At 43.3% G+C, this 26,275-nt stretch overlaps 2 long non-coding RNA genes across 4 annotated transcripts; both read left to right on the forward strand.

The window, feature by feature from the left end:
• On the forward strand, positions 1-12,622 carry LOC119713388 (uncharacterized). Of its 2 annotated transcripts, none has more exons than XR_011804554.1 (4): positions 1-457; positions 4,609-4,723; positions 8,592-8,703; positions 12,585-12,622. It is a non-coding gene; the product is annotated as an uncharacterized lncRNA (long non-coding RNA). The 2 variants fall into 2 exon arrangements; XR_011804555.1 differs by lacking the exon at positions 1-457 and adding an exon at positions 3,438-3,630.
• A 1-nt stretch (position 12,623) lies between these two features.
• LOC139999236 (uncharacterized) lies at positions 12,624-24,987 on the forward strand. 2 transcript variants are annotated; one of them, XR_011804552.1, is made up of 4 exons: positions 12,624-14,639; positions 14,740-14,829; positions 21,650-21,772; positions 24,511-24,987. It is a non-coding gene; the product is annotated as an uncharacterized lncRNA (long non-coding RNA). The 2 variants fall into 2 exon arrangements; XR_011804553.1 differs by lacking the exon at positions 14,740-14,829.
• Positions 24,988-26,275: the final 1,288 nt, after the last annotated feature.

Here is a 26,275-nt window from a genome sequence, read left to right on the forward strand (position 1 = left end):
TGCTGATTTTTTCATTATTTTTTGGTGCAGATTGCAGAAGCCTCAGTCTGATGCACAGGTACAGTGGATGCTCACAAGAAAATGACTTCTTTGCCTGGCATTACAAAGGTCCCTCTCCTGCTCCTTGACTGTCCTTCCCGGTCACAGCTGTACTATCCAGTAAAACAACACGGCTACACTTCTGTTCGTTTGCTGCTTAAAATGTGAAAGAGAAGTGGTGTAGCCCAGGACAGCAGGAATTTTTACTGCCTTTCACAGATTCTGCACTTGCTGTCTTTGGAGAAGAGCTTGCAGTGCTCCTGAGTACGTTCCTTCAGGGCTAGTCCTCTCCATGCTCCAGGAAATCCATTGGTGTCCCCATCCATGAACGACCCTAGCAGCTGTCTGTCCCTTCAGAGTTGTGTTGCCTCCTTCTGTGGCTGGTTTGTTGCCACACTACTCCTCCATGGAGCCTAGGGTACGTAGTCATCCCTATCATCCTGTGATAACTGTTGTAAAAGTTTCTATAAATAGAATTTCCTCCTGTCCAAGTCTTTTTGCTAACTCAGCTGTTTTATTTTTAACGGAAAGTCATGTTGATGCTAAGCAGAAATATTTTTTTTTTCAAATCTCTCTATTAAACATAAAAAGATGCTGTGTCTGAGTAAAAAAGAAAGGTGCCCCTTAGATATTTTTAACACTTCCAAAAATAGTCTCAAGTCTGTGACAAAGATTATTAGGTGGGAATAGTTGTGGACAGCAATTCTGCAGTGGGAAGGATCGTGCCCCCTCATGCTGCTGGCTGGGACCTGCAAGGAGGGAGAGCAGCTGGACAGAGACCTCTAAAAGGAATTAACTGAGGGCTGCTCTTTAGAAGGCAAAGCAGCAGCACTGCCCAAATAGTTCTGCTGGTGATCTCATGTCTCTCTTGGGCTTGTGACTGCCCTCGAGGCTGGGATCCCATTTCTGGAACTGAGTCTTTGCTGGAGATCTGCAGCCCCACTGCGAGAGCCACTGCTGTGCAGCAAAGGGGTGACAGGAAAAGGCAGTGAGTTCTCTGCCTGGTATTTTGGAGCATAAAGGGAGCAGGAGGGGGATTGCTAATTTTGCCTTGTAAGCACAATTGATATTTGACTTGAAAAAAAGATTAAGACTGGGTTATTGTTTCTGCCCCTGCACCCTCCGGGTCAGAGCACAGCCATATAAGCAGTTGGTGCAGCCTCCAGCGCAACTGGGGAGGCAGAAAATTTGGAGAGAGAAGCAGATGGCAGTGGGGCTCTCCAAGGAGATATGTTTTACAAGGTTCCCAACACTTTTTCCTTCTCCCCTGTAGCGGGGGCTTTTGTTTCCTTGCTCGTGGCAAATGCCAAATCAACTTCTTGTGTGTTCACACCCAGCAAGAGAAGAGAGGTCTCCAGAGAACTCGTGAAAATTAGAAAAGATAAACTGATTATTATTGAAATTGCAAATATTAAATTGGTGACTGCTGAACAGCTTATAAGGAGAAGAAAAGAGATCATTAGAAAACAGAGGGAGATCTTCTATTGTTTGCAGTTAGGAGAAAAAAAAAATAGAATCAGAGGCAGTAAATATTAACCTGCTTCAATCCCAAAGTGACTGGTTAGCTATGCTAAAACAGTTTGCATTTGTGTGCAGGCTCAGTGCTTACTGTAGGTGAATTGCTGACCATGCAACCGTAGGGTTTTTAGAGGGGCACAGTTCTGATCTCCAGTATGGCAAGGCACAAGAGGTGTTTTTTTTTCCTTGGACTTCATTGGTTCTAGAAGCAGAAACAGGACTAGGCAATGGATTACAGTTCTTCTCCTGTAAATATCATGCATGTCCTCAAGAAAACTGATTTATGGCTTTCAGCCATGATTCCTCACCTGTAAAATTGGAAAAAATACTTCCTTAGTGCCCCATTTATTTATATGGTTATCTCTTCCTATCTGGTACTGTGCTTAGTGCAGCGACAGCTCATTCCTTCCTCGGCACTCTGTACAACAGCTTATATTGCAGCAATCCTTATAACTATCAGTAAAATAAAATTGCCAGGAACAGACATAACCCGTGTGAAAGGCTGGTGCTTGAATCTGAATGTAAAGCTCGCCTGGGCTGTCCTCTGCCCGTAGCTGTCAGCCTGCACCGGCGCCTGTCGGGGCGAGTGATGGATTAACACCCGGGTAATGATCCGGTCCCTCTCCAGCAGCGCTCCCCCAGTACCTCCAGGTATGCAGAGAAGGGGGACACGTGGCATCGTCTCACCCGATAACACGGGGCTTGGCAACTGGCGAACGCGATGTTTGTTAACCCATTTCAATGTGCTTAAATAGGTGGACCCTACAAAATGCAGGCCAGAGAGATGAGGGTCTGGTTTAATTTGTTTTAGTTTTTAATCTTAGGTTGCGCTTTGGCAGCAGCATGTGAAACTTCCAAGCTGAAAGGCTTTGCGCTCTGTTTTATTCCAGACAATGTTAGTGAGGGATCGGCTGGGTTCACTGGACTCCACAAGGTACCTTTGTTTATGGATGAAGCCATGCAGATGGGGATCAAAGGTTGTGCATAGCTGCTGTAGAGCACACCGGGGCTGAGAGAGGTCAGGCACTGGAGATTAATTTCTTGGCTGGTTAGAGCCAAGGTTTAATAGCAGGCTTGGAGAGGACAGTGATTGAGTTCACTGCTAGCAGAACCTATAGCTCAGGTCAAGTGAAAGGAAGGAGCTAAGGGGCTCAGTGCTGCCGGAGGAAGCCTAATGGCTTAACAATATGGGGCCTCCACAAGACGTATGAGAGCCGGTGCCGGTGGCGAGCCCCACGCCGCGGTGCTGGGGCTGGGGGCAGCGGGGGCACAGCCCTGGCTGCTGCATGGTGGGGCGAGGTGGGCACGCAGAGGAAGCCTTGATAATTCTGGAAGCAGACAAGAAAGGATGGAAAACATCAGTGTTTTCTAAATAGGGAAAATGGTGTGTTCGAGCTGTAATGGAGGGGATGTACTTATTGTTTTTGAGTTGCACGCTTCAGCAAACCCATATAGATATCAGATTTCCCAGGATCAGGGCTGGGTGACCTATTTTGGCTAAATCAAGAACTGATTTTGAAGCTGAAATTATATTCTATTCTGACTTTTCAAGCTACTGTGCCATTACACTTCAATTTCTAGGTTTTCAGATTTTTTTTTCAGTTGTGCCCTTTATTTATGTAATCTATATAATTGCATCTGAATACTGTGTGATTTTTCCTCTCTCTGCCTTCACGAATGCTTTTGGTTTTATATATATATATATATATAAATATAAACAAAATTTATTTATTTATCCATTCATGCTATGTGTTACAAAAATTATGCCAGGAGAATTTGCTTTGAGCTCTCATATTTTATTCTGAATAAGGCTGAATATTGCCGTAAATAAGTCATGTAATGTAAAGGATTTGTCAAATTATTTTAGGTTGATCATCCTGGTGGAAGGAGCCTGGCTGTGTGTGGAAGAGACTTGGTGTCAGTGGTACCCCCAGTGCTAAGGACCCCAGATCAAAATCTGCATGCAGTAAATTTGCCTTTCATTGGTGATTTGTTCTGGAGTTCCCAGGGGACAAGAAAAGCAGGAGAGTGCAGCAGGCAGGACATGACCACAGTGCTCGTAGCACTACCAGGGTATGTCTTGGCTATGCAGAAAGCAGCAGCGTGCCCCATCTTTGTAAATGCCTCATTCTGTGGCTTGAAGTAAAGTGTTTATTGGATTTCCTATCAAAATGCTTTCCTAACTAGTCCTGCCTTAAATCTCTTCCTTGGAAGTCTCCTGGCTCACGTGAAGTTTTGCTCACCTTGGTGTGCTTTTCTCCAAGGAAGGCAACAGAACCAGCACCAAATGTGAACGGAGTGGCATGGATTTATGGTTAGGCACAGATGGGATTCCTCTCCCAGAGTGATCTTATGTTGTCTCCATTCATTAAACTCACTAGAAAAGCTGTTGACACGACTCTGCAGTGTCTCCTGTTAGAGTTATCACACTCTTTTAGAAGTAAGCACTTGTTGGGTCACAGAGAATTACCTGATAACGTAGTGATTAGGATCCTGGCTAGGGGTTTGGACCTCTACTTCAGAGCAATTGAAGAGGGGTCTTCCACATCTCATGTGGTTGTTGGGATGAATTCATGGTGACTTGCAGATCTCTGAAGACATTCTGCTGAAATGTTTCTGGTTTTGCCATCATGTAAATTGAGTAAAACATATAAATATTCTTATTTTCTTTTGTTTGAAGGCTTTTTTTCTTGTTCAGTTCAAATTACCAAGGTACAAGAAGCAGCTTAGATGCTTGTTTGGAAGCCATTTATGAAATGTTTTTAGGTTTTGCCTTCTACAGAAAGAAATTTTGGAGGGGATTTTTAATCTTATGAATTAAAGCTTGAATCAGTGTCTAAATTGGTCTGCAGCAGTGGAAGGGGCAGAGTATCCCAGGTTTTATGCTGCAGGCTTTCTTCTTTTTGAGAGCACCCTGCAGTAGCTGCTATCGCAGGCAGGACAGCAACATAGACAGGGCCAGGTCCACTCAGTGCAGGCTCTGATTTTGGTGGTTTTCAGTGGCATGTCATCTTTAATATACATATTTTTTTTTCTTTTCTCTTTTTCTAGAACCTTTATGTTCCAGCTGACTTTCTCTAACAGAGCAACCAATGTGCTTTTTCACCAGAACTAACTGAAGCAAGAGCTCATTGGGACTGAAGGAAAACTGTCTCAGAGACAAAAGGTATGCTGCTTCTCAGGTTTGCTGGCTATATGCCTGGTCTGAAATCTGTGAAGTGTAAGTCTGCCTTGGGTTTTTCACTTTTTGCTCACCCTCTGTAGGCATTACCAAGCTGTTTGTGCTTTCTGCTCTGATTTTTTTTTTTTTTTTCCTTTGGGGAAAAAATAACACAATGGTTCTGCATACTCCAGATGTTGACAGTTCCTGACCTGAGTCCCATGAAAAGAACACCCAGCCCATGCCCCTTAAACAGTGTTTGAGAACTGTGTGCCCCTGTAGGGTAATACAGTTATGGTGGCATTTTAGAAAAACGTATTGTGTCAGAAAGAGAATTCAGTACAGCTGTAAGTTTACCAATAAAATTTCAGAGAACGGTGCTCCGCTGGAAAGTCAGAGCCCTACTTGTGCATGAGCCTGATGCTATTGAAACACTAGGATAAGCAACTTTCCATTTTTACTGTTAAACTGCCACTTCTCAAACCAAAATCAGCCCAGTTTTATCATTTTTTTAAACCCCATCTCAGTCAAGCTTCTATTTAATCTGGCATGTAGCACTGGCTGCCTCTACCAAGCAGGGTAGCATTGTACAGGATGGAATCAACACTTTAAAAACTTGCTTTCTTTGCCCCGTGGGTGGCTGTGTACATTCTCCCCCAGCCTGCACCACCCAGTTCCATACGCAGGACCCCAAGTTTGGGATTTAGCCCCTCCGTTGAAGTTTCTGGCCACGTGAGCTGATGCATTAGGATGCTTTCCTGCAAATTCTCCTCTAATTGCTCCAAGCACTGTGGCGCAGAAATCCAGTTGGTAAACTCTGCAGCTCGTGGACAACTTTTCTTGCCAACCATGCATTACGAAGGGCTAATTGTAAAAGTGGTGCACCTGCTGGCTCCCTTGGTGGCTGGAGCCAACAGGAAAAAAATAGTAATTTATTAATGATCGAGTCACAAATAGTAATGAAAACAATAGGAGCATCTGAAGGAAGCGCTGCCGGGGGCAGAGGTGCAGGTGCTCTGTGCCCTGAGCAGGCTTGTCGGCATTTTTATAAAGCTACTTTACAGCCCTTATCAATTTCCTACTGCTTTCTGTGTACCCCCTGCCCCTTTGCAAATGTTTTGCCTGCACAACAGGCTCAGCATTTCTTGTTGTAAGTGATAAAATAGCTGTCACCCTGTGGAGGGAGAAAAGAGGCAAAAAGAAAAAAAAAAAAAAGGGAAAAAAAAGTTAGGTCCAGAAAAACAGCGCAGAGGAACGCATTTCACAGCAAACAAATGAGTGCTAATGAAGCCGCTGAGTCGGCACAGGGAGAGCGATAAAGGGATTGGAGCTGAGGAATGCGAAAAGATTGGGGGTAACAAATGCTGGAGGGCAGGAGAGGTTCCTGCCTTAAACTGAGGCACTGCTTTGTGCCAGCACTTGGATTTCGAAGGTGACTACTGGCATGTACACACCTCAGCCAATGCCCTCCGTGAGGGGTTTTGGAGCTAGAGCAGGTCTCTGAAAATCCCAGCCATAATTTAAATAACTACATTGCTTTGGCAAGCCCAAGACTTTCTTTCTTAGCAGGCAGAGCAGAAGGTGCATGGGCATTGCCAGCTTTGACAACCTCCTTGTATCAGCTGAGTATTTCAAGTAGTCATAAGACATGGTCATGCTATCTCTCAAAATACAGTGTCTCTTGAAATGTGGGAATAGTATAACTGATGTGCATAAATGGCTGTAAAATCCTTGATAAAACAGTATCCACCACATTGGCACTGCACTGCGGTGCCTGTGAAACCTGGTGGCTGATTGCAGAAGGACCAAAAAGACCCTGAGGTCTGCTAATATTGCAGCTTTGATAAGCTTGCAATGCAGGAACGCTGAACTAAGTGGAGAATTCTTGCACGTGAACATTTACCGTGTCTTAGCTGGGATTTGGGAACTTTTTACACTGTGGGAACTTGCTTGTGTGTGCCTGAGCCCATGAACTGCTAAAAGTAGTCTGGAGGTCTAACAACCATTAGTTCTCCAAATGCTGCAGGTTTAGATCTCACAGCAGAACGGAACCAAACTGAGGTCAGACTGAGTCCTTACCAAATTTGTGTGGGTCCCATCAGAGCACTAAATGCAGGGCACGGGGTTTAGTCAGCTAACAGGACAGTCAGCACAGAGCACTCACAATACCCAGCCAGTGAGCGTGGTGCAGCAACACCTCCCAGCATTTACTGCCTGCTCCAGCTTCCAGAGAGCAAGTGGTGCCCTGCCCCTAACGTGGTTTCAGTAAAGAGAAGGGAAAATAAATAAATACATAGCTCTGTAAGAGAAAAAATAAAATGCAACCCCTTCAATGGGCAAGATGCAATTCTCCCCGTAGCTGAGTTGCTGAGCATACAGGGTGTTAAGTTGAAAAACCCAAAGTATCGTGGTGCTCTGCACTAAATGGGGAGCTGCTGTGCCTCCTTTTTTGTTGTTGCTACTGTTCCTGTGTATAGTACTTTTGAGTACTCAAAAAAATTCGTTTTTTTTTTCTTTTCTTTTCTTTCTTTGCTTCACTTATTCTCATTCTCTCTTTCCTTTCATGCACTCCCAAATCCCAAATCATCAGACAAATGCCAGCAAGTTCTGAGACTGACTTAAAGCACACAGTTATTTGCTGTAGGGACAAAGCTTCAGATGTTAAAGCTTTTATTTTATTTATATAATTTAATCCATAGGACCTAGGAAACTAGGAAATTTCTCCTGAAATTCTTCTGAATTAACTTGAATTCAGGAGGTGTGCATTTTAAGAACTGTGCCTCGTCCTGTGAAAGCAGTGCGAAGAGCGAGCATTTGGCAATTCTAATTATTGCCCAGTAATTTGAGGGGACCTGCATAAAGTGTGGACGTGCTAACACATCTGTGATGGCATGCAGCATGATACATGAGGAAAGGTGAAGGCAAGGCTCATATATCCCCATAACATCTAAAGCATATTCCCCTCCCTAATAACTTACACAGTCACCATTTGCTGTCTGCAAAATTAACCTCTTGTCTCCTCCAGCCTGCTTATTGGGTGCATAGATATAGGATTTAAAGCTTCTCTGTTGAAAAATGTCCCTGCAAAGCTGTCCATCAGAACTCCTGGTGCTTTCCGGAGAGTGTTATTAATAAAGTTCTCCATAGCAGAAATGGGAACCTTTTAGAGCTCAGATAAGGTTTTTTTTTTTTTTTTTTTCCTGTTTACCAGCTGGGTTGTTTGGCTGTAGACAAATGCAGTGATGAATGACGGGTCAAGGATGGAGCAGGCTGATTTCTCTCCAAGCTTGACCTTGTCTCTGGTCCGACATCTGAAATGACAGGTGCATTAAAAAGTTATTTATTTAGGGGAGCTGCGGTGCGTTGTACCCTTTGCAAGGTAGCACCTGGTTTTGTAAGGGTGTTCAAATAAAGGCTGCTAGAGCCATCCCCTGTGTCTGTTGCCTCATGTACTGCTTACCTTCTCCAAGCTGCTGCTCTGAGAGCAGGCAGAGAAGAGCTGTGCATTTGTCAGAGCACGGGAGATGCTCTGTGAACTGAAAGGAAAAAAGGAGCAGGGCCTGAGCACGCCAGCAGGCTGCTCCCGAGCGAATCGCCTGTGTTATCTGCAAATTGCCTGGCTGTGGAACAGCAGTAACCAGCTCTGGAAATGTACCTGAAGGTTTATGGGCTGTTGAAGGCCCAATGTTGTGGATAAAATGCAGCACTGAGGATTAAATGACTTCTGCTGTTCAGCTTCTTATGGCCTCAGTGCACTTGTGCGACTCTTTTTTGACACCTGGATTCTTTGTGGGTAGTTGCTCCATGGTTCACTTCAGTCTTCACTGTTGCTGAAACTAAAGCAACGCTTCTGCTTTTTTCCTTCTTACTGCAGGACACATGGGTGGAAGTGTAGCCACGCTGCATCCCATGAGCAGTCACTTCATTTTGGGGAGGACAATTATTGCTGAATGGTGAGAGACCTCAGCCTAAATCTGCAGAAAAATGTATGCGTAACCCATAGTGCTTCTGCTTTTGTCTGTCTGATGTTGCTGCAAGTATGTAAGCTGCTTTTATTTTGAAGTCAAGAACTTTATGTAGAAAAACAACCTGGCTTATACACACCTGGTGGTGCTTGGCCAAATGGGGATGCAACGTCCTCCTGATAAGAGCTATGGCATGGATTTAACTGCAGACCAGAGTTCATGGAAGAGACCATGTGCTCTGATTTCTCCATCCTTCTGGAGAACTGGTAGGACTTAGATTAAGTAGGGCTTAGGAGCTGCCACTGGGCCACATCCTTAACCTGCTGACCTCAACACAATTACAGCAGTCAGCACCAGCTCTGAATATACCCATTCCTTTTTTTTTTTTTTTTTGCCATATTTCCACCTCCTCCAAAATACACTCTGAAACAATTGCAGTAGAGATTGTAAAATGCATGCAATAGTGTGTTTTGCATGGTGGAACTGTTGGAAGCGCTGGATGTTGGTACGGATCCCACAGACACTAACTTCAGTGTTGGGCTGCATCCAGATTTGAGTGACTTTGCAAGCCCTTTCTATGACTGTCCAATTAAAACCAATTTGTGCAGTAAATGTGTAGTGTCTTTACAGTATTTTATATCTCTGTTTCATATCAGGATTCTAGTGGTGTGGTCTAGTACATGGACGAAGCTTGCCTCAAGGCAGCATCTGCAGGGTTTTTTTTCTGGTAGAAGAATGAATGATCTGTGGTGTAATGAATGATTTTGTATAATACCAAAGAAAAAGAGTATCAGCTGTGCACTTCATATACAGTATTGATTGCAAGTACACTTGTTAATTTGTGTAATACAGGAAATTCCAGCCAAGGTTAGGAAGGCTTTGCTCTGTAGTGTAGCTGTGACTCCTATTGCCTTCAAAGAGGTTTCGATTGGGTTGCAAAGAGCCAAAATTCATACTTGAATTATCCAGCTATGGAAGCATGTTGTCACAGGCTCTTCTTCTTCTGGTGTAATAATAAGGGAAATTGGAGATGTCCTGTTCCTGTTTTGCTTCTGCTTAAAGGTTTGATCTTTACTATTTGGGTAGTTTTGGGAGAACAAAGGATGCGCGAAGGACCTGGGCTATATTCTCCTTGTAGAACAACAAAGAGAGGAGCTGGGCCGGGGGATGGGAGGGAGAAGGTATGTTTTCCACCATGGCCTGTTTAAAACATTACGAGCTACCTCTCTTCCATCATGAGTCGTGGTTTAAAACTACTGCCCTGGGGCATAAAAATCAACTCCTAACAACTTCCAGTGGGACCACTATTCCATCAATGCTCCCATCAAATGTTGACTCCATGATTAATATTCACCCGCTTTCTTCGTTAATCATCAGTCTTCATTCATTTTTTCGTAACTTCCCGCTGACAGGAGTAGTGTTCGTAGAGCAGCTGGTAGGGGAAACAGAAAGAGCTGAACTGCTGTACACAAGCTGCGAAGGGAAAAAGCCACCTCAGTGCACTGTGTCAGCTCAAAATGATTCCTAAGGATGCATTTTTTTCCCTACAAATCCTACAACCAGTGGGGATGGATTTTCAATACCCTTTGTGAGATGGAACCTCCAAACGATCAGTGGTTACTATTATGTTGCTTTACCTTGAGTGTCATAGCACCCCATAATTTAGAGCAGGAACTCCAGTGACAAAGAATGAACTGTCAGAATTTGGCTCATCACATAAAATCTGCACACGATGCTAAAATAGACATTTTTGCAATTAACACTTGCATTGTAATTTGTGAATTGCAAGCCCACTCCAAGCTTTGCCACAGCCTTCTTGAATGACCTTGCATGTGAGACTAAATCTCTTCTTCATTGTCCAACCTGTGAGCTGAGAATAGTTGCTGCTTTTTCTCTTGTCCTGTCTCTCTGGGCAGTTGAAGTCACCCATTCTGCTTCACAGGGACTCTGACTGTTGTGAAAGGTACTGTATAAGGATGAGCGTTCGATGAGTACTGGGGTAGATACACGCTCTGAAATAGGTGATGCATGTTGATCTATTTTCTAGAAAGCGTTATGGCCACTTCTGCAATCCCTTTCAATGCTGGTGACTTCCTACAGAGGTCTGCAGGCTGCATTCCCCGGGCTTAGAGTTTATCCCTTGAGATGCTTTGTAATGTGCTTCAATTTGCTTGATAGAAATGCTGAATAAACTGCCTTACCATTGTGACCTTGGCAATATAAGCAATAAAGAAGCATCAAAAAGAGAAATAGTTGAGAGTAAAATCTGGAGCTTGGTTTGCTCAGACACATCAGAAATTCTGTATGAATCAACACTGAGGACAATGAATTGGACAGCAGAGTCAAAATTCACAGGCCAGCCATGCTGGTGAGAGGAAGATCCGCGTGTTATCCGTGAGTGCACAGGCTCAAGAGCTGTGCTGGAGGACTGAGCCCAGCTGGAGCTGGTTTCCCCATTCCTTCAGGCAAGCAGGGGTAGTTCTTGGTTTGAGTAATGCTCAACATCCTCACTGAAAAAAATCTGGCTGTGTAGCTGCAGTATGTGTTGACTGGCAATGAAAGTGAATGTCTATGAACTTCCAATTATGGCAGCATCTAATGCAACCTTTTTTTTGGGGTGGGGAAAAAAAAAGAAAAGAATGGCTATTGTATCCTTGGCTTTGCAGAACAATAGTGCCTTGCACACAGAGCTTGTATTTGTCTGCCTCTTTTCTGCTGTTGTGGGTTTTTTTAATTTTAATTTTTATTTTAGGATGCATCTTTATTATTAAAGATAAGAATTATGGAAAATAAGAACTTGCTCGTTGTAAACTGCATCTTTTGCAATACAGATAAAGAAATAATAGAATGTGGTAGAGAGCTGGTGTCATCTGAGAAGGCATGCTAGATTCAGGAAGGGTCAAAACAGCAAGATGACAAACTTGCAGTGTAGGGCTGAAAAAGAGTCCACAGTAGCATTTGCTGCTTTGGTCAAAATGACACAAACTTTGCTGCAGAAAGAATTTAAGAATGCAGATCCGAAGTAATTTTGACTTTGACATTTTACAGTATTTTAAATCAGAAAACTGAAGTTGCAAGAAAATGTTTGCATTATTATGCTATATCTCCATTTTTTTTCCTACTCCTAGAGAGAATTCTGCAAAACAGCAAAGGCCACCACTGCAAGTATCTAAAAGAATTCTCTATCTTCCCAGTATTTTCCCCTAAGCTGAAATAACATTCTGTAGGCATTACTTAATTTTTCTCTCCCATTTTGTTCTTTCACAAATATCTTCCCAAAACTTCCTCTACATTTTGAAATCCCATTTGGCATTAAGTGAAATGGAGCAGTAAAATAAATAGATGAATAAATAAATAAAATTGAAATATTTAGATATCATTCTGGATGAGGGGAAAGAGGGCAGGAGCCAGGACAGTAGTCACTCACTGCATTTGTTGAAGAGAGAAAAAAGGTATGAACCATATTCAGCGTTCACAAAAATTATTTAAAATTGATGCGAGAAATTTTATATTATTAACTGTGAGCATTGAAAACTCAGTTTGGATGTTTGGTTTTTGTGTGTGTGTGAAAATAAAGGTTTTCCATCTTTTATATTTTTTTATTCCTGCTTTTTAACTAATTCTAGTTTAAATGTCATTATTAGAAGGTCTTCCTCTGAAAGCCTTTGCTTTCCTGACAGCTTAGTGTCTTAATATTTCCTGTTTTCGGATCAAAACCAGACAATTTATCTGATATCAGAGAGAGACTAGTCTTTTACTCTTTTTTTATTTTATTTACTGATTCAGGAGACAGAGTGAAAGGATATAGTGTTGCTGTAATCTCATCCACAGCCTGATTACACACCAGCAAGGTATCTAATTCATAGACTCTTTTTTTTTTTTTTTTTTTTTTCCTGAACTAGTGTGAAAAACTGCAGGAGCCTGCTAGGAATGTGCAAGTAAGTATTTTCATTTTTTACACGAACTCGGACCTGTATTTTGAAGGTGTTTTCAAAAATGTAGATTACTAAAGGGGTGGAGGCTCCTGTTCTGGTCATCATCCCTTTCCCATTTATGCAGGAGATAAGCAAGGTTCACCCCATTGTTTTAAGGGGAGAAAAATCACCAGGCAATTTGTACAATACAGCACCAGTATCCTCACTACTAACTGAGTGTTGGTTTTTGCTCTTTAAGCATGGTTTTGGATTAGAACAATCTTCTCTTCTCTGCACCCCAGTATTTGAAAGCTGCCCAGGACATTATCTTCCTAAATCCGTATCTGTCTTCAGCTGGGGAATTGGGCCCAGTTCTAGCATGTATGATTCTAATGAATCCTTCTTTCTTTCCTTTTTACTTTGTCATCCTTGCCTCAGTTTCCCTAAGCAGAAAACCATTAGGGCTCCATCTCTGCTGTGCAAAGTAACTGAAGCTTAAAGGAGAAAAGATTTGAATGTGTTGATGCACCCTCACTTGAACGATGCTGTGCCTTTTGTCCCACAGGAATAATGTAGTGTCATTTTAAATGGCTTAATCTCTTTCGTCTTTCAGTGATGTTTACTATGGCTTTGCATTCTGCAAACAATTGGAATAGCAGTACATCGATAACAACTTACTTGTAGGAGAGGTCCTTATCCCTTTAGTTACTACAATAGTAGATCACATTTAATATTATTTTGGGGTAAGAAATAATAGTGGGAGCCTAGAGGAAAGTTTTCTTTGATTGTATTCTCCATTACTCCAAAGAGGAAAGTTTTCTTTGATTGTATTCTCCATTACTCCAAAGATTGCATTGCAGGAACATTAATAGCCTGAGTAGGAAAGGTCTCCAAAGTACAGTTTACCAGCTCGCTCAATACCAGGCTACAGCAGCCACTGCTAAAATAAAACAAACCTCGGCCATTATTAGCCATGCAATGGGAAGCGCTGCCGTTAGCTGAAGGGGCCAGTTAAGCTCTGTTATACCCAAGTGGCTGGGCCTTAGAGACTGCCAGTTGCTGGGCCTATTCCTTGATCCTTTCTGGGAAGGGAACCATACTGAGCTGAAAGTGCAGCACTGGAGCAAATCTGCTGCCATGCAACAGTTGGGTGGGCCAAACCAAATTATTTAGGGCTTCTGACCTCTCAACTGTGCAGTGCGGGTATGTGGGCAAATTTATTTTAAATCTGCTTTAATGAGAGATTTGGTGGAGAACAATAATCTTTTCAATGCATGGGCTTAAATACCAAGTGAAAAGAAATGCGCACAGAACAGCAAGGTTAGGGCACTGAACGGGACCTCAGAGTCTCGTTGCACCCTGTCCTTGCCATGCAGTCTCAGAGACCACCTTGCAAATGGCAGCTTCCACCTCGCTGTGCTGCTGGCCGGACTGCGCCTCGTGGCACCCTGGGCGCTCCCAAGCAGGTAAGGCACACGTGAGAGGGTCACAGAGGAGGAAACGTGCTCAAGTCAACAAAGATGATAAGTAGTAATGATTTTTTTTAGCTGTTTATTTTTTGAATGCTGGGCTGTTCCTCACTAGACTTCTTAAGGAGGGGGGAAAGAAATCACCCTGTATATACTTCCCTATCACCAGGAACTGTGAATACAGAAAACAACACATCACTGTGAATACAAAAAACAACACATCAATGCTCATCAGCAAGGGCAGGACCTTTATGTCAATGTTCATTTGCAGAACAAATGCACGGCGGTATCCTCCCTGGGGTTGTGAATATCCCCATTGTGCTAGCCCAGGAAGGGCTGCCGCCTGAGGTGGCTGGGAAACCTGGATTAGCATAAAGAGAGCCAACCCATTCCTTCCTCCTCACCAATCACACTTTTTCAGAAGACCCAAACACTGTCTGAGCACCCCCACAGTATCAGCCTTACTGCCTCTCTTTACAGTGATCTTTTTCCTCCAGGTGAGACAGCAAGAAGAGAGGTCTTGTCACTGCTGCCGATGTGCATCATGGCTGTGCGCTTTGTAGAAGAACTGAAGGTAGGCAGAAGCCAAAGGGCAGTGATCCCACACAAGCTCCCTCTGCTCCTGCAGGGCCTGAGGGGACCCCACAGCACATCAGTGGTGTGCTTGTCCCCAGGTGAATGCTGCACAGCTTGGAGCAACAACAAGCAACTTGAAGGCGTCGTGGCAAACTGGTGGTTCTCATCCATCTCTGTGTGAACAGATCGTAAGGCACCAATTTTATTTTCCTGCTAAGCTGCTCTACCCCAGGTTGCTGTGGGACTGTGAAGCTCTTGCATTTATCAGCATTAAATAAGAAGCAATAAGCTCCTGGCGGTGCCATGAAGAGCCTTCCCTTCCTGGGTAGTAAATCTGCAGTAACTCTTACAGTTTTATTGAGGGTTATCAAGTGTTTATTTAAAAGGCATTTCCGTGCATTCAACATTCTTCTAATTGGGCAGTGAGTGGTAGTGTTCTCTCCGGACACACTATTATTGCTGTGGTAAAATTCTCTGTGTTTAGTCAATAGACTCTCAACGTTGTTAACTTGCAGGGTGGAGAGAGGAAGTAGGGCCATATTGGCATGTGGTTTCTTTTGCATGGAGTTGGGACCATGTCACTTAAGGAATCGGCTTCCCCAGAGTGCTTGGATCATGTTCTGGGCTGTCTTGAAAAACAATGTGAGATGTAAAAACCTGTGTAGAGATGCATCTTCTACTTTGAAGAACCCTTATGTTGCATCTGCATGATGTGCAAGCAGCCACACTGGTGTGCAGCACGGCTGAGGTTCAGCCCGGGTCTCTTGTCCTCAAATAACAAGTGCTGCTGAGGAGCCCTTGCTGAAGCTGGCTCCTGCCGCTTGCTGGCCCCATGAAATGTGAGCGTGGTCACATGCTGTGGTGGACAGAGAGGTTAAAGAAGGTCTTTATGGTCTGAGCTCAACACAGAAACTGTGAATTAACAGGGAGGTTTGGAATGGAATCCCTTTGTAGGGACATCTGGAAACGGAACTGGGAGGGGGTAAGCTTGTAGTATGGCCTGCTTTATTTGGGGAAAAGGAGTTCATTCAGCATTTGTACTGGTTGTTGGGATGAAGAAGTCAGAAGTGAGGTGGCCAAAAACGAGATGGAAAAGAAGTCACCCAAACTTGCCATGTAATGGCACATTATGTTGGACACAATAAAAGCAGGCTCACATTTGGGTGAGGTGTGGCCCATGCATGGCTGAGCCCCCACCAAACGTCTTCTGGGCTCTCAGGTCACTCCTGCCATCAACCCCCCCCCTTGTGCAGGATGTGCTCCTGCTCTGCCTCGGAGGGAGGCGGGAGGAGGAGGGAGGATCAGCTGTGCTGATGCAGCGTGTACCTGGACAGCTGGCACTTCTCGCCGTGCCTTCATTTTAAAGCTATCCATCATGCTCAGGGGATCACATCCAGGCCCTGAATTGCAGAACTGGCACCTTGGGATGTGTTCAGCTGTGAAAACTGACTTGGCAGGACAGCTTTGCCGTATGAAAAAAATGCTTTGACTTTCTTATTTTTAAAAGGCGGGGTAAACAGGAGAGGCTGAGTTGAGTTGCAGGCTTGTTTGGAGGATGTGTGCTTCCCCTGTGCCCTCGTTGATGGCCGCTGGAGGGAGAGACGCATCCAGTGTCATGCTGAACTTCAGTCTCCCAGCGATCTGTGTGCGTCCATGACAGAATGGATCAGTGAAAAAGAAATGAGAGCTCTGAGGTCAGAGCTGCACATTTTGGGGCTGAGGCTTTGCTGCAGTGGGGTACTATGGTGCTCTTGGATGAGAAGTTTGGGTTGAGCTGATAGTGGACACAATGGTCCTCCTAACTCCTAAGTTGTCAGCATGTAGTGATTTGGGATCTGTATTGTCATTCAGGTGAGAAAATCTTCTTGAGGTGCCCACTGACCTCAACCTGATGATCTGGAAGTGAAGTGAAGTCAGACCAAGGAATATCTGTTTCCTTGGTTTTATTCCTAGTACTGCAGGTCGCACTGGTTTAGCAATTTGCTGGAGGAGTGGATTGCACAGAGGGGATGTGAGGCTTAATTAGTGTGCAAAGTGCTTGGAGATCTTTGAAGAAAGGCAAAAAAGATGCAGAAAGTTACCTTTCCTCCTCCTCAGAGGCTGTGTTTCAGTAATGGATGAAGTGACCCCTAAAATATAATACTAATTCTGCAGAGCACTTGGGAATTGTTCTGAATCAAAGGTGCTATGCAAATGCATCCTCACTTGTCTTTACCAGTCCCCGTGAGCCAGCCAGTCCACCATTAGTGGCAATTCTCATTTAATCAGAATTCAGCCTTCAAATTTTCTGCAAGTCCATAGATAAATAAAGCAGCAGCCGTGGTTGATCATTTATTTATAAATCTATTTATAATCTATGTTTTGCATATTAATCAAACCCCCCTCCATGTGGCAATTCCTGATTAAGAGCCATTTTTTTTATCTCATCTCTTTTGCCCCTGGATAATATGTGAAGAATTAGATTAGAAATAGTTTTTATAAATAAATTATGATAAACTCCTGCTTTATTTATATACTCAGACAAAGGTGCTGGTCTTCCTAACACTGGATTTCTCCCTCCTCCTCGTCATGCCTCCATCTGCCTGCCACATGGTAAGCTACATCTGTTGTGGCACTCGGGGGGGATCTTTGAGCAGGAAACTCTTGGTTTCAGGTGGAAAAATGCCACATCCCACCTCAGGTGAGACAGCCCAAGGCCTGACCAAGGCTGGCAATGTAGCATGAGTTGAGGAGTTCACAGTACTGCTTGTGCACACAGAAACTATAGATGAAAAGTTGATAAATTGAAGAAATATCTTGCAAAGTTTGGGGCTGCACAGTGTGAGCTGCCTGGTGGGAGAAGAGCTAGAGACAAGGTGGAACCAGTGGTTCTGGAAAAGCAGGAGCTCTCCCAACCTGCACCTGTGGAAAAGGGATAAATACATATTTTTTTGTTAAGGTTGGTTGGATAAAGATGCAGAAAGCAGGCTCCTGCTAGGTCTGTTAAAGTGTATCTATGTGAGAAATTGGGAACTCAAGTACCCTACTGCGGAACATAATTAAACACTGATAGTATTACACATATTGCATATTCGAATTGGCCTTGGTGGGACCGCAATAGTTTTATTTTAATCTAGGGGTTTTGGTTATTGTGCACGTTACCTGTTGTGTAAGCATTTTAGATCATTAGGGAATACAAACGCATTGCAACCAGTTGGCATGAATTGAGAGAAATTACCAGATAGTGTTGGTGCCTGGAGCCATGTGTATTTGTGGTTCAAGTTAAGCTTCTAGCCTAACGGGCTGAACGGAAAAGGTTTAAAATAAAACATAAATACATTCTGAGTACAGGAAGAAAAAGAAACAAAGGGAAAAAAAATCCCTGAATATCTTAGGTCGTCATGAAGGAGGTCAGGAACTGGGGTATGACGAGGGCCAGGAGACCTGGCTTCACTTCCCACTCCTGCCACGTGCTCTCTGTGACTTTGAGCAAGACAATGCTCTTTGTCTTGGGCAAGTGGGAATTGCAACAGCTTCCTATGTTGTGACAATGTAAGATGTTGCAGCAATAGCCATGGTTACTTACAAGAATTTTGGATACAAAGAGGTGATTCTGAAGGTCTTTTTCATGCACCTAGATCTTTTCTATCAGCAGTGAAATGCAGCGGCCTCTGGGGTGGGATGTGGCATGCCCAGGGGCTGGAGCTGTCACGTCAGAGGTTAAGTGTTGGACTTTGTGGGGAGTTCCTGTTCCTGCAGCTTGCCTGAAGACACCGACTGAAGGATTGCTGTGTACTGGTAGAAACTGAACTGTAAATACAGCTTTTGTGTTGCATGTGTTATTTCTGTTTTGATGCTCTGCTTTGTACAGGCACCTGTCAGAAGCAGAGGCAATATTGTATTTGCTAGTCAGAATTGAACAGATCTCCAATACAGAGGACCAAACACTTACTGAGAGTCATTTCTCAACCAACCGAGAGTTTGTGTGAACAAAATGTTGTGCTAGAGTAATTTTGTGCAGTAAATTTAGGCTAAGAAACTTTGGGAATTATTTATCCAGCCTTATTTCAGCTGACTGCTGAACTTTAATTTAAACAAGGCCTAGATGCAGGAGAGCAGTGAGATATTGTACTTTGGGCTTTCCACTCATTAGCACTGTTTCTCCAGCCCCTGGCTTGCAGCCGTGCACTGCCCTACATGGAGCACTGCGGTGCGGGGCCTCGAACACCTGATGTTGTGTAGGGCACAGCGGACAGGCCCAGGAACACATGCCCTGCTGTGTTTTATCTTGCTTAATGAATACTCTTCCTTCAATAACTTTATTGCCCTCTGTGTGTTCCAGGATCCTTAATTACTTTCTGCTTGGCAGACAGGTTCTGCTTTTTTATTTTATTTTTTGGTAAGTATTACCAGATTCCCCAAGCATTACTATCCGCTGGGAGAATGTCATAATAATTGAACCGCAAATAAGCTATATGAAAATGAAGACAAAAGGGACAAATTTAAAGACAACTCTTCTTTCACTTTCAAAAAGAAAAAGAAACATAGAACTGGAAGCTCCACTGTATTTTTATGTTACCTTTAGAAGGACATGAGACATCTCCATGTGTGCCAGCTGTGCACACAAAGCCTGTGGCACAGACAAAAGGCCAAACCTGGAGGCTAAATCAAGACCTGGTGCAAGATTAAACTGCTCAGTTGTAATTATGGCCTTTGGCAATAAGATCTCTGAATTATCCCCACTTTGTGAGGATGTTAGACTCTCCCCTGCTCTGCCTGTGCTGTTATGAATGATTTGGTGAACTCAGTTCTCTTCTTGTGTGTTTGAATTCCTTTCATATTTGCAGCCAAATATTAAGTTGATGGTTGTGATTCCAACACTGTCAAATTGTGCTTTTTCTCCCACTTTTCATCCATTTGTAGACCTCGTCTCTCATGATCTCTGAATATTTACTTGCATGTGCTGATGTTGATTTTTTCCACTTCTTTCATTCACTATCCAAAAATGTCTTTCTTCATCTCATTTCTGAAACTCAGACTGTTTAAAATAAAAATGCAGTTTTTACTGGTTATTCAGAAATTGGGTTTAGATGAGGATCAGTGTTTAAAGGTTTTACTCTAAGATTTTCTGTCTACAAATTTAGAGCTGGGAGAACAAGCTTTATTTCAAAAATAGCTTTATTTCATGATTTTTATCATGCTGAGATATGTCTTTCTTTGTCTTGGCATTTCAGATCAACTACACTGCTGACAATTTTTCCCTTCCACAGGCAGAGCATAGGATTTACTTTGTGTGCGATGGCTTGAGATTATTTTGACTTCCAAAAAATAAGAATTATGTTTTTCTCAACCAAAGACCCATTCACTAAATAGAGCTGGAACAGAGCAAACTGAAGTGAGGTTTGGTGTAGCTGGGTAGGATGGATTCCTTGACCTTAGTTTAGTGGTACTCCAGTGCTCTTCCCTTTCCTATTTAGTCACTTCCTTTATACTAGAACCAAATCTGGGTCAACATATGTGGAACTAGAATGGACAATGCTGGCAGCAATGTACTGCCTGCTGCTGTAAAATAAAAGGGCTGAAATCCCTCACAGAGGGGAAAAACAGTGTTCCTCAGTCGTTCTTTCTTGGGCACTCCTGGTGCTGTGCTTCAGATGGAGACAAAAGCCGTTCCGATGTGTGCATCGTGCTCGTCAGTGGGCCTGGTGTGGTGGCTCAGAAATAGTGCATGGGAGTAAATTAAAAAATCCTGCCTAGGTGCTTCCTCAGGGGTTTTAAAGAGAGTAAAAAAACTCGTAGCTGTCTCGGAGGTGGTCAGCTGAAGACACTGCAAAACAGGCAAGAACACCCAAAGTGGTAAGAAACAGAAGGAAAGACAGCTGGGGACAGGGGCAGAGAGGGAGGACAATTCCTGTTCATCCAGGGCACCTCTGTCCTTCATGGTAAGACAGAAAAGGCCCATCCTGTGCTGTCTTCTGCAGTTGTCAGGTGCTGGTTTCAAGCAGCTCTCCAGAGCTCCAGCAACCAGCAGGTTACTGGGTCAAAGGCCTGGCCTGGAGGAAGTGAGCCAAAGATTTGGTTGTTCGTGCAGGACTTGTCCCAGGAATAGGTGGTTAAAGCATTGATGGAAAGGCAGGTCTGTGTGCCTGCTGGCAGCAAGTGTCTACCGGAATAAGCTCCCTCGTTGGGAGGCAGCAGAAGAAAGTGTTTTCCTTTTACATCAGCTTCGTAGCTAGGCCCAGTGCTGGGTTAAACTGTGATCCTGGTCCTAAGGAAACATAAGATGGGCAAGTGGTGACTGAAAGTTCAGCTGGTAGTGGTCTCCGCAGTGTCTGTCACCTTGTTACTGTGCAGATAGGAGATATTAGAGCCTCCTCATATAGGTTGGTGCTTATGCAGATCGCACAGGACTGAGTAGTGAAGGGGAAACTCCTCAGAATGCTACTTTTTGGGTGTAAAGGGGTAACTGGAAGCTTGGTGCCTGGTAATGTAGTCATAGGAAATAGATGAGGTAACCCTCAAGGAGTGAATATCATGGATCTTTGCGGAGTTGTCTGCTTTTCTGGTCTAACGTAAGTGACACGGGCACAGCTCTCAGAGCTGCCATCTGATTCACGCCCCGTGGATGCGGATGGAGGTGCTTGCAGAAGCTGCCCCATGGACGCAGGCAGAGGGAGGATATAAGGAAGGCTGCTACAGGTGTGATGTTTTCTTTAATCCATGACCAGAGATTGTCACACTAGCAGTGAAAAAGAAAAGCAAGCCAACAAGCCGCCTGCTGTTTACTGCCAACAGCTCTTGATTACTTCAGCTAATTTCGGGGCCTGGAAACATTGTTGACAACATGATTTCGGAAACATAGGAAGTGTTATTTGGTCGTGCAATCTGTGCCGTATCTGTGTCAGGAGTTTCACTGCTGTCACTTGCAGCAACTTTCACTGCTCTATCATCATCTCCCAGAACTAATTACCTTAAACTGATGAAAGTAGATTTTTAAAAGTAAAATGCTTTCTGTTATTTGCATTTCAGGTTGCTTATGAAGTTGTTTTAGCATGCTCTGGTGAGCCATACGCTTACCTACATCAGAGAGTGGAACAGAGGTGTGGCGAGATGTTTTGGAGGCTGGCATCAACCGAGGGAAGGATTAAGAAGGTAGCAAAATGTGTTGCCCACATTGCCTCTGCCTTGCTCTGTTTCACACAGCTCTCTGCTGTCTTTGCATCTCCCTTCCATTTGCTCCCCATGGCCAGCTGAGAGCCATATCCCTCTGCTGCTTGCTGCTTCTGCCTGCTGCACCCCTTGCTGGCCCCCATTTCCTATAGATACATGTATAATGTGTCTATGAATATAAAAATATATTCTTTTCCCTGCTTGGAAATACTGTCTGCATCAGTGCTTGTCTTTCACATCCAAGTAGAATACTACTACAAAGCATCTCTGTTCTTAAAGTGAATTTAATAAAATAAAATCTGGCCTTGCTTTAGCACCTCTTAGTGCTGACTTCCCATGACTCTTACGAGTGCTGTACCTTGTATGCCCTGCTACAGGACTGGGAACGTGCAGGATCTCTGTGTTAGTACGGGTTGAACAAAACCCTTGAATTTTAGAGCATTCAACATGATGCACTGCAGGTTTTTGTTGTTGTTTTTTGGGGGGGACACAAATGCTAGTATTTAATTTAAGGAAAAAAAAAACACCAACAACATGTAGGCATCTTGGTAAGATGATAACTGGTAAGTACCTATACCAATTTGCATGATTACTTGGCATATGCTTTTTCCTGCGGCAATGCTTAGGTTGAACTGACAGTGTTGTTTAATAAAGCAAATTTAGTAGCACCTGAAGCTTCCTTGCTGTAGAATTTGTACGTTAGGATTTTCTGTGTCTCACCTTCTGAAGCAAAGTTATGGGATATAAAGTGAAGGAGTGAGTCTGCCCAATAGATTAGAAGGTAGCATTCCTATGGCGTGTTAAGCCTGAACCCTACTATTAGCTGTTTTTGCCCGAAGATCAAGTTTGTTTCAGTGAGTTATTTCTTGTTAAGATGAATCACAAAGCTCAGTGTTTTTCACTTTCATTTGTATTTTAATATTAAGGAAAAGCATCCTTTCTTCTTCCTCATCTAGTTGAATTTTTTTTATTACTCACAACATTAAAACTACTTTGATTTAATGCTGAGATATTTCAAATGACTAAAGACAGTTTTATGAAAGAGGAAACTAAAACTTAGACTTTGTGTGTTCATTGCTTTTGTGGTTGCTCAGAGATAATGGTATTTAAGGTAAAAACCTGATTTCACTCGTATAAGACCTTTTTCTGAATAGTCACTGCTGAACTGCTGGTGTTTACTGCTCAATAAGAACTGCTTGTTCAACAGAGGGGCCATGTCACCTCTGTCTGTCTGGCATCAGGCAACAATTTTCTTCTGTCCGGGGCTTGCCTCCTTTCCCTGGTGTCTTCAGTCCAAAATTTCACCCTCTCCTTCCCTTTTTTAAATCAGCTTCTTGCACTCTGACACTTGATACACATCCATTCAGTCAGTGTTTAAAAGCCGCCCTTGCTCTCCAAACAAATATTACATGTGGAGAACAGATCTGTGTTATCGCTGGCTGGCTTTTGTCTTTTTTTTTTTTTTTTTTTAATGGATCTCTTAGAAAATAAGTGGGACTTTTAGTGTCCATTAACTCTCACTTAACTAATGCTAAACTGCACTTGAGCACCTATGGACACACTTGTGCGAGCCATCCTAATACCAGGTGAATTCATTAGGAGTGGGACTATTACTTCCAATGCAAAATGAATTCATAATGATGAGAAATCTAAAATAAAGGTTTAAAAAAAAAAATACTTGGTACCGCATTAAGACTCCATCAATGCAATGGAATAACACTTGGGCTTTTGCATATACAAATGATATTCCCATGAAGGAGCATGGCACCAGAGACCTCTGAGCAGGAGAGTGTTCATAACATAAAACATGGAAATTCATCCCCTACCTATGACCTGCGGTGCATGTGCGGGGGAAGAAATTAACACAACACTTCCCTGATTACGGGCTTTTATATTATAAATCACATCAAAAGTTTCCTTTGAATTTCAGGATTTCCCTTTCTCTATTAGGAGAAAAAGGTTTGTTGTTGTTTCTCCATTTTTCCTCTATTGCCGTTGCAAAGAATCGAGATCTGAGTGGAAGGGGGTTAGAGGCGACGCAGTGGCTCTGGGAGTTCCTGTCCCGTGGTGTCACCAGAGCCATGGCCTCTGGGGGTCCTCACCCAGCGTGGGTGTTCTCAGCTCTGCATCACCACAGCTTTGCTCTTGGTGCTTCTTGTCGCATGCGCTCAGCTTGCCAGCTCTGCTCTTCAAGGGCCATGGCCCTTGCTGCAGCTGAACCTTTTGCTGTCCTTTGCAGATGTCACGAGTCCCCATTAAAATGTTGGGAAAAAAAAAAAACAACAGTGCAGCAAAACACAACAAATAGTGTTAAAAATGTGTTGCAGATGTGGTAACTCCTCCTGCTTGCAGTAGGCAGATGACTGCTTTATTCTTGTTTTGATCCTGCTACTGAGTCTGAAACCAGGATTTTACATGTAAATATAGCAAGAGACCTTGCCCTGCAGGGCTTGAAAACTGTTAGAAAATGGTGAAACACATGTCCCAAGAGATGAAGAAACTTGTTCGGTGGCACGTGGCACCGCTGAGCTCTTCTCATCCCCTAAATACCCCAATGTATGGAGGCAAAACCTTCCTGCGGTTCTGTGCTGCAGAGATCTTTTGCTATCAGACCTTCTGATGACCCTGAACGGCTTCTGTTCTTTGAGGGCTCTTTTTTGTCTTTTTTTTTTTTTTTTTTCTGTTGTTGCTCATATTTTCCCCTCACATTAATTATACAGATGTACTGGGGGCCATGTGCTTTGCCACATCACAAAGAAAACCACAGGACTTCAGATCAGAGGAGCTGCCAGATGTACTTGCCTGGCAGAACACCACGCAAGGGTCACAGCTCAGGCTGCCAGACCAAGCAGGCTGCCTCAGCAAAGCACGATGGGGACATCACCTGTTTCCAGAAAAGGGGCCACAGAAGAAAGAAGCTCGGAGCAAGCACATAGCAAGATCTGGGGACTGATTTCTTGTGGTGTTTGTATTTTTTTTGCCCTTTGGTTACTGCACTAGCTACCAGGATTCCTTAAGGTCAGAGCTGCCTTTTTGTACTTAGGCTGAACACTATCTTGTTTCTTGACAAGGTGCCCTTTGCAATTTCAAGTCCAGAATTGAGACATTCAGGACTGTACCTGCTTTGGAAAATGTGCTGTTTGTGTATGCTTCACATTGTTCTCATGTATGCCATTTTGTTACAGCAGTAAAAGATATTAAGGACAAAGGGTTTGAAATGATTGTTTTCTTCAAGTAGCAACTCAGGACCAAGTTGTACTTTGTCTTCTGTGGTGCTCTCACAGCTGCTTCTCTCCAAGCAGTCTGCCAGGGGTGCATTGTAGAAATGGCAGACAGAAATGGTTGGTTTCACTTCCAGGACTCTGCTTATTCATCTTTTCTGCCTTTGGAAAAGTGACTTAAGATTTATTTATTTTTTGCTGGATGAAGCTGGTACCAGCAAGTTCTTGGCAAGAAGGATACCACGTGAATTGGTATTTCTTCCACTACATTTCTAACCTACCTTGTTTTGTGTATGTGGAGGGGCAGGGAGAGGGAAGAAAGCCACTATGCTGTTTCCAGTTCTCTCTCAAGAAAAATGGAAAGCCAGTCATAACATATCTATTATCTCTGAATCTTGCTCCCGTTCTTTATTTATTCCCTTTCATGATATTGGGGTTTGTGATCAGCAGACACATGATTTTCTGTAAGAGCAAAAAGTTCCTTTTCTGCCTCTGGTCTGTGGATCTGGATTTCTACTCTGGTGGAAAGTAGAAATCATCACTGAAGCAAGTCTTGGGGTAAAATTTTCAGAAGCATGTGGTTATTGAACTTAAGCCTTGTGTTTTTCTCAAAAGTGAGATATCTGTTTATGATGCCTTAACCCAATAGTTGCAAAGCCTGTTGAGACTCTGGAGCTATCCATGCAAAATATATCAGTGGTGTATGGAGGTACTGGCCCCTGGGACCAGCAGAGGTGCATGTGTACAGTGTTGTTCCCAGTCAGTGTGTCTGTACCCTCGTGCTGGCCTTGCCTCTGGTTCAGGACCAAGCTTGCCCAGGCTTAGTTGGACACTGCTGTATTCAAATGCTCCTGATGGATGCCAAGTCTGTAGGAAGCCTTTGGTACAGTGCTAAAAGCTCCACTGCACTTTAGGCATCCTCAGAAATTGTACCCTTCCTCCTCTTAAACATGGTGACTTTGTCTTTAATTATGCTTGTCTGAGGTTTCTATTAAACATATTATAATTTCAAATTCCCCACTTTAAAAGTACCTGGGAGTTGCCGATGGTAAATGGATTTGCAAATCCATCTGATGTATGTAAATACAGTATATCAATTTCAATTATTTGATAAATTCAGTGCATCCAAACTAAGTTAAAATCAATGTGATATTTCAGTAGTCAAAAAAGTGAGGAGCAAAATACATTTTTATTTTAAAATGGTTTACAAGGCTTCCACATTTTTCAGAGAGGTGAAATATTGGCAATTGGGGATTAGGTTTGT

The sequence above is a fragment of the Anas platyrhynchos genome, chromosome 21 (genome assembly GCF_047663525.1).
Source record: "Anas platyrhynchos isolate ZD024472 breed Pekin duck chromosome 21, IASCAAS_PekinDuck_T2T, whole genome shotgun sequence".
Taxonomy (NCBI): Eukaryota; Metazoa; Chordata; class Aves; order Anseriformes; family Anatidae; genus Anas; species Anas platyrhynchos.